Source organism: Loxodonta africana, chromosome 25 (genome assembly GCF_030014295.1).
Source record: "Loxodonta africana isolate mLoxAfr1 chromosome 25, mLoxAfr1.hap2, whole genome shotgun sequence".
In the NCBI taxonomy this organism is placed as follows: domain Eukaryota; kingdom Metazoa; phylum Chordata; class Mammalia; order Proboscidea; family Elephantidae; genus Loxodonta; species Loxodonta africana.
The window spans coordinates 43,191,031-43,199,962 of record NC_087366.1 but is presented as its reverse complement, the minus strand read 5'-3'; the positions used below and the strand labels follow the sequence as shown (position 1 = coordinate 43,199,962).

The 8,932-nt window shown below is 38.5% G+C and overlaps 1 long non-coding RNA gene across 1 annotated transcript in view; it reads left to right on the top strand.

The window, feature by feature from the left end:
* Positions 1-8,932, top strand: part of LOC135228659 (uncharacterized) — a 29,064-nt gene extending 20,132 nt beyond the window's left edge. Inside the window, exons 2-3 of the long non-coding RNA XR_010319422.1 lie at positions 7,358-7,451; positions 7,896-8,932. This is a non-coding gene — a long non-coding RNA (uncharacterized LOC135228659). The remainder of the gene's footprint in view (positions 1-7,357; positions 7,452-7,895) is intronic.

Here is an 8,932-nt window from a genome sequence, read left to right as displayed (position 1 = left end):
ATTCTTGGATATGTAATGTAGCGCACACGTATGTGAGTATCTTGAGAATTTATAAGCAGATTATGCATATTTTGAACCCTGGTGGGGCAGTGACTAAACATTTGGCTGCTAAATGAAATCCGAATTTATAAAGTAGCTACATTTTGTGGCCACACCTGAAAAATGTTGATTTGATGTGTTTCAAGTTGAAAGAGGAAGGAAGAGATAATTAATTTTGCACAAGGTTAAAGTAGCCCTGGTGGTGAAGTGGTTAAGGGTTCGGCTGCTAACCAAAAGGCTGGAAGTTCAAATGCATCAGCCACTCCTTGGAAACCCTGTGGGAGAGATCTATAGGGTTGCTATGAGTCGGAATTGACTCCATCGAAACAGGTTTTGGGTCATGAGTTTAAAAGCCGGTTGCTGTTGAATCGGTTCTAAGTCGTGGTGAACCCACGTGTGTCAGAGTAGAACTGTACTCCATAGGATTCTCAGTGGCTGACTTTTTGGAAGTAGGTCACCAAGCCTTTCTTTGAGGCACCTCTGGGTGGACTCAAACCTCCAACATTTGGGTTAGCAGCCAAGCACATTGACTGTTTGCACCACCCCAGGACTCCTGTGTGAGGTTAACAACAACAACAACAACAAAACCAAACTCATTGCCATCAAGTCAATTCCAACTCATAGCAACCCTATAGGTCAGAGTAGGACTGCCTCATATAGTTTCCAAGGAGCACCTGGTGGGTTCAAACTATTGGCTTTTTGGTTAGCAGCCATTGCTCTTAACCCCTACACCACCAGGGTTTCTGCAGGAAAAAACAGACCTGGGTAGAATAACACAGTTGATGACTTTCAAAACTTGAAGGATAGCCTTCAATGGTGCCTGGAAAGCAAGAAAACGGTACCAAGAAGTTTGAATAAAGTTTAATGATTGTAAATCTACAACTCAAGCCATGGCTATGTATCCCTCTATTCCTCTACAAGTCAAGTCGAGTTGCCTTGGAGGTGCCTCAGTGGGGTTAAAGATCACCTCAGCTTCTTTCTCTGGAGGAATTTCTGGAGGAAGGGAAGAAACTGATGAACTGGTTTCTCCTTGTCCTCTGAGCCAGAAGACCTTGAGACTGTAGGACAAGTTAGGATCTTATGAGATAAGTATTGTGTCAGTAGCAGAAACAATTCATCCTTATCGAGATTCTGGTGTTAGCCATTGAAGTAGGTGCTCTTACAACAGAATGATTCCAAGAGAAACAATACTGTACAGGAGACAAGGAATATTTCCCACTTCTCTCTGCGTGCATTTATAAATTTAACAGAGCAGCGATATCAGAAATAATAGCAATTTTTGAAAAGGAATTAATATTAATCAGAGGTTTAATTAATGTAATATCTGCTCTGTTGTTTTCGTCATTCTTAAACTATTGGAGTTGATCGAATATTGTCTTACTTTGTTTGACGAACTCAGCTTGCTCAAGAATTGTTTACTCATTTACTCAGACCTCTTGCACTTGCAGCCCTCTGCCTGGAATATTCTCCTATCTTTGCATGCTGGCTCTCCCACTGTTTGGGTCTCGCTGAAATGCAATATCCCTAGCTTGATGGCCCTATCTAGAAGAAGTGACCCCTCTGTCACTCGTTAAACATTTATTTCCCTTGCTGCATTTACTACTATCTGTACTACCTGTTTTTTTTTTTTTTTTTAACTTATTTAATTAATGGGTAGATATTGGTAGAAGTGGAGAGGGAAGAAAGAGGATGGCATCAAGATATAATTTAGAAGTAGAATGGCCAGGATTTGTCCGTAAATTGGATATAGCGTATGCATGTGTTTGTGGGTGGGGGCAGAGCTGAGGAGTCAAAGAAGACTTCCAGGTTTCTAGCATGAATAACTTGGTGGCTGTTGGTACCATTTACTGAGTAGAAAAGACTGGGTGGGAGTAGCAATCAAGATTTATGGTTTGGAATATATTGACTTTGGGATATGAGTACTGAGTTAAATAAAATAAGTGGAAATATCAAATACAGCTAGATATATAAGTCTGGAGTTTAGCGGAGAAGTCTAGGCTGAGAAAGTAAGTTTCAAAAGGTGGGTTTATATTAACTTTACCCAAAGAATTTGGTCTTTGTCCTCGGTTTCTGAGAGAGAACTCTAAACCCTTGGAAATTCCTGAGTCATTGAGGATGCCTAGTTATCCATATGCTTCCAGACCAGACCTGACAGGTTATGCTCACGAGATGACCCTTGGGTGGTGGGGGTAGGGGTGGAGCCTGGCAAGGCCCCAATGATCACTTGGTGATATCAGTCAACCTGGGCTTGGGGGCATGATTTAATCAGTCATGCCTACGTAATCAGGCCCACCACGAAGGCTCTGCACATGGAAGCTCCATCGGCTTCCTGGTTGGTGAAAAACATTCACGCATGTGGGAGGGTAATTGCATCCCTTTTTGCCAAGGAAGCTCCACGTTGGGAATCCTTCCTATGCCTCTCTCCATTTGTATACTTTTTCCTACAATACAGCTGTTATTGTAAGTATAGTGTTTTCAGTGAGTCCTATGAATCATTCCAGTGAATTATCGAACCTGAAGGAGCAGTAGGAGCCAGTAGGTCAGAAGCCAGGGGCGCCCTGGGGAGTCCCAAGCTTGTGGCTAGCATCCTGAAGTTCTGAGCCTACTGGGCAATCTGGAGGACTGTGTCCTCTAACCTGGGAGCTCTGACTTAGCTCCAGGTAATTAGGGTCAGAGGAAGAAGCGCCGCATGTACAGCTGGTGTCAAATAGAGAAGTGAAAAGTAGGATTTTGATTTATTTTCATTATTATCTTGCCGAAAAAGAAGGTTTGTTGATCCGCACAGGAACCACCAGTATATCAGCATAGAAATGGTATTGAAAACCATAGGAATAAATAATTCACCTAGGGAGAGAGAAATGGCAGAAAAGATGGCTAAGAAAGAGAATAGCACGTATAACTCGATGCTATTTACGTAAAATTTTTAAAATGCACAGATCAACTGTCCATATTTTGCAAGGATATATATGAACAAAGTATCACAATAAGCACATCCGAATAGTTTTCTGGAAGTGAAGGAGGAAAAAGAGTAGAGGATGAATAAATGTATGTATGTATTTAAATAAGACCGGATCCTATACTCTATATTGTGCCGTAAACCTAGGAGTGTGATTAACTCAATCCTCTCTAACTGAGATCAAACTAAAACATTTTTTTAAAGGAAGAAATAGGAAAGACCATCTAGGACTGAATCCTGAGACATTCCTCATTAGAAGTGAGGAGCTGGCAAAAGGTAGTGTGAAGGAGTAGTGAAACAAGCAATAGGTGGATAAAAAACAAAAAAAGCAAACCAGTCGCAATCGAGTAGATTCTGACTCATAGCGACCCTATAGGACAGAGTAAACTGCCACAGAGAGTTTCCAAGGAGCACTGGGTGGATTCGAGCTGCTAATCTTTTTCTAGCAGCTGTAGTGCTTAACCATTATGCCACCAGGGTTTCTAATAGATGTAATAGAGATTGCAAAGATCAAGAAAGAGATATTTCCAAGGGAAAGGAGTGTCAATCGCATCAATGTTGTTGGAAATACAGATTTGCAACGTAGAGGTCATTGGTGTCCTTGACAAGAGCAATAACAAGGGTGTGATGGATATTGAAGCCAAAATGTAATAAGTTGAAGAGGGGTTGAGAGGTGACATGAAGGCAGTGAGCAAACCTGTCCTAGAAGTGGGGAGGGAGCTGGAGTGCGATGCAAAATCAAGACAGGGTTTTTTGTTTTAAATACGGGAGTTAACACAGTAAGGTTACTGTATTAGCTTATGGGAATGGCTCCATAAAGAGAAATAAACTAACAATGTTGGAATAAGGGTGGAAAACGAAAGGGACAATGCTCTTGAGAGGGGATGAAAATCCGCACATTAGTAGAGGAACCGATTTTTTCTTTCTTTTTCTTGAGGAATGGGGAAAGAGGTTAGTTTACATATTTTGTTGTTAATTTTCATGTTTTTCAAAATTATTATACGTGCACATTCAAGATTCAAAAACTTCTACAAGACATTCAACATAAGCAGTGATTCCCCCCGCCACCTCTCTGCCATTTGTCCCTCCACGGAGGTCACATGTTCAACTCCTGGCTAGGTACCTCCATATTTCCAAATAACATGCTGATATAACCATTTCTTTTTTTTTTTTTTTTTTGGTAGTTCCTGGCTTTAGGTCTAGTGACTTTCCACTATTGAAGATGAGGATCAGTACTCTTTCACCACTTACTATTATGTCTCCCTAAATCTTTTACATCTCCCCATTGTTTCAGTATAGTTACATCATAAAATTGGTTAAAGCAATATTCAGTATTTTACTTACTATAGTTATGGTCATTCAAATAATTGTTTTCCTTTCCTGCAAAACTCAACTGTTTGATTTCCCAGTTTAATAATTGCCTCACTTTTTTCTTTGTGTATTTTTCATCATAAATCAATCCCCAGGTTCTCCCCCAATGATCTAATCTCTTGTCAGTTCATTTAAGGCATCAATATCTTGTCTCTGTGAAGAAAGAGCTCCTGGAGGGTCTAACCTGCTCTAATCTTGGGTGGTCATCTCTGTGCTAAGGGCACAGCTGTCGTATTCTCATCTGGGGAATTTTCCATGTCTTTCTTCTGGATAGGAGCCTCTGTTTTCTGAAGCTCTTTTTTCTTCTTTATCTTCGTCTTTTTTGGTTTCCTTCCTAATTTTTGTGGGGCACATGTGCCAGGGTTTTTTGGAAAAGAGTTGGAAGTAAATTTTTTGAGACCTTGCATATTTGAAATATTTCTATCTTCCCAGGTGATTTGGCTGGGTATAGAATACTAAGGTTTTTTTTTTTTTTTTTGAAGCCCTCACTCAACTGTACTCCAGCTTTACTGTTGCTGTCGAGGAGCCTTAATCATTTTAATCTTTTGTATGTAACTTATTTATTCTTCTCTCTGGGTGCTTCTAGGCTCTTCCTTTTGCCTCCTGTGTTCTAACATTTCTCAGTAACATGACTTGTACTCATCTGTATTCTCCATTGTTCTGGGTGCTTGAAAGTCTTTTATTCCAAACACTCATATCTGCTAGTTCTAATATATTTTCTTCAGTTTATTTTATGGTTTCTTCTACTTCGTTTTTCAACAATATTCAGATGTTTGATATACTTACTGGGCTATTCCTCTGATTTTATTCACTTTTCTCTCCTATTTTCCTTCTCTTCAATTTTTTTGTGGTTGATTTTACAAGTGTATCTTCCAATAGTTCTACTAAGAAACCCCTTAGTAATCTTCCAGGTTGAGAGGTATTCTAAATTAGAATCTTCAAAATATTTACTTAGCATAATGAGAATATTCTGACTGATAAGATTTGAACTTTTCTATCAAGTTTGTCAACAAGGTGTTGAGATTTAAAACAGAGAAGACAGAAAACCATTCCGTTGTCCACCAGTTCCACACAGCAGCCCATTGAGTTCCATACTTGAACAGAAAGCAGAGTAAAACAGAAACACAAGCAATTCATGAAATGTCAACAAGAAGAAAGCAGGTCAATATCATTACCAGACAAGGTTCAAAGTTTAAAAAAAAAAAGTAAGTAAGATAAAATCATTTATTTTACGTAGATAAAAGGTTGCTTGCCAAAATGAAGGGGCATAATGTCAACCATTAATTCAAAGACTTTTAAATACATTTTTAGTAAGAAAATAAATGAACTAAGCCATTGTTTCAGTCAGTTATGTAGCACCTTCACAATTTAATATTTTATTTCAATTTGATATACATTTTATTTAAATAAAAAATGGAACTTTATATTGCTGCTGCATATAGGAAATGAGTGTCACCGGTAAACAGAAGGGGAACATACAAATAAATACTAAGTTGTAGCTGAATTCTGTACCTACAGAAGACCTATAGTCAAAGGCTTTCCCAGACAGTAAACCAAAAACCAAACCTACTGCCTTTGGGTTGATTCTGACTCATTGTAACCCTATAGGACAGAGTAGAGCTGTCCCACAGTTTCCAAGGAGCACCTGGTGGATCTGAACTGCTGACCTTTTGGTTAGCAGCCGTAGCACTTAACCATTATACCACTAGGGTTTCCTCCCAGACATTCAAAAAACCTACTGCCATCATTAGAGAGGTATAAAATATACACTAGCAAACACACACACATGCACACCAAAGGACTCTGCCTTACCGAAGGGAAGGGCTGAAAGAAAATTGAAATGGTATGATATTTACTGTTATTTAATGTCGTATTCCTGGGTACCAAGAGTGGTTTACATTCCACACTTTGGGAAACCCTGAACTAGGCTTCAAATCAGGAAGTTGGAAAAAAGAAATACAAAATAAGCCAAAATTAAACAGGAAGAAATGAACACACAAAAAAGCACGTTCCAAAGCCAGAAGAAAATAAAAAGGTGGCAAGTAGAGCCATGACTTGATTTCTAGAAAATACCAATTGTCCTGGGAAAATGTGAGATGAACTGGGCTTCCTTCCCTGACAACCTCCAAGTAATGATGGCCTTTTCTCTACTTTTAGTAGTAGGATCAGATTGCCTTACCCCGACCACAACCAGAAGTTACAGGAAATTAAGGGTGAGAAAAGTAAGTCCCAGAAGACTAGAGCAACACTTGGCAATTTTTTTTTTTTTTTTAAGTCACGGTTACGTGTTCTCTAAAACCATTATGCAGTATACTCAGGATGTAAAAGCGGAAGCAAACAGAGATGGCTCACTGAGCTGAAAGACATAGAAAGGGGTGGGCCAGACAGGCACAAAGCAAGGTGCCATTCAAGTAAGAAGCAATCAAATACTCCTGGACTAAATTGGAAATGAAGTCCTAGTAAACAGAGATTTTCACCCAGGACTCCTTACATAAGGAATGAATGCAAATTGGTCTTAATCTCCTTGCAGCAGGCAGAGTGTAAATAAAAACAAAGAATAAAATTTAAAACGTTGTTCTCTCCAGTGGCCACCACCACCCATTGCCATGGAATCGGTTCCAATTCAAGGAGACCCCATGTTTTCTGAGTGTTATACTGTGCTCGATAGGGTTTGCAATGGCTGATTTTTTGGAAATGGACAGCCAGGCCTTTCTTCCAAGGCACCTCTGTGTGGACTCGAATCCCTAATCTTTCAGTTAGCAGCTGAACACCTTAACAGTTCACCACACAGGAACAAAGCTAAAAGTGACACAGTACAACTACAGACTACATAAGTAACATTGAGACCAGCCTGAAACTAAGCTGAAGAAATTCCCTCAAGAGTAGCAAAGTCAGCTGAAAATGAATACCATGTGGCATAATGCTATGAATGTTGAATAAAAGATTTAATTTATAATTTAAGTTTTAAGCTGTTTAATGTCTCTATTGCAGAAAACCAAAAAGAACACTGAAGAAAAGCAAGAGCTGTAGAGAAGTGGGAAATATTTTGCTGACATGAAAGCAAGTACTTCAAACCATATTTTGAGTAAGTATAAACTCTTTTGCTATAATTTGCCTCTATTCTTAAAAAGTTTGAGGGACCAACACTGTCCAGTTAGGAGTAAAACTTTTACATGAAATAAAAATTTCAAGAATTTATATTACACGTAACATAGCTCTAATTTTTAAAAATAATATTTTAATAAAAATAAACATGTTTTTCTTAAATATAACTAATTGTACCTGGCATTTCAGTATTGTACCTAGATAAGACTATTGGTTTTTTTAAAATGAACTTTTCATGTTCAAATTGTTTTAGATTTATACAAAAGTTGTGAAGATAGTACAGAGAGTGTCTCTATACCCACACCCAATTACCTCTATTATTAACATCTTACATTAATTAGTGCGGTATATTTGTTGCAATTAATGAGCCAATATTGATACATCATTACTAACTAATGTATATACTTTATTCACTTTTCTTTAGTGTATTATTAATAATGATACCAGAGATACAACCATAAGTAAAGTTGCACATTTTTAAATTACAAGATTCAGTTATAAAACACGATTTTGGTATGTCCGAGAATATTGAATATGCCATGGACTGTCAAAAGAATGAACAAATCTGTCTTGAAGAAGTACAACCTGAATGCTCCTTAGAGGCAAGAATGGCGAGACTTCGTCTCACATACCTCGGACATGTTATCAGGAAGGACCAATCCCTGGAGAAGGACACCACGTTTGGTAGAATGTCAGTGAAAGAGAGAAAGACTCTCAACGAGAAGGACTGACGTAGTGGCTGCAACAATGCGCTCAAGCATAACAATGATTGTGAAGATGGTGCAGGACCGAGCAGTGTTTGTTTCTGTTGTACGTAGGGTTGCTATGAGTCAGAACTGACTTGATGGCAGCCAACAAGAACAACACTATCTTAGATTTTACCAGGTACTCTTTTTCTGTACCAGAATCCCATCCAAGATACCCACTACATTTCGTTGTCATGTCTCTTTAGGCTCCTCTTGGCTGTGACGATTTTTCAGACTGTCCTTATTTTTGATGACCTTGACTGTTTTGAGGAAAGCTGATCGGGTATTTTGTAGAATGTCACTCAAATGGGATTACTCTAATGTTTTTCTAATGATTGGGGTTATCGGTTTTGGAGAGGAAAGCCACAGAGATGAAGTGTCATCATCATCACATGAGATCAAGAGCACCTACTGTCAATACGACTTATTTATTGTTAATGCTAATCTTGATCACCTGACTGAAAGAGTGTTTATCAGGTTTCTCCAGGTTCTCTTTGGAAGAAAGTCACTAAGCACAGCTGATCCTTAAGGAATGGGGAGTTATGCTTCACCTCCTTGAATGCATGAGTATCTCCATAAATTGGAATTTTTCTGCATGGGACATTTATTTATTTATTAACTAGTTTATTTTTAATTTACTGACATCAGTATAGACTTATGGGTATTTATTTTATAATTTAGGTAATAATCCAGTACTAAGCAACAACAAAAAATA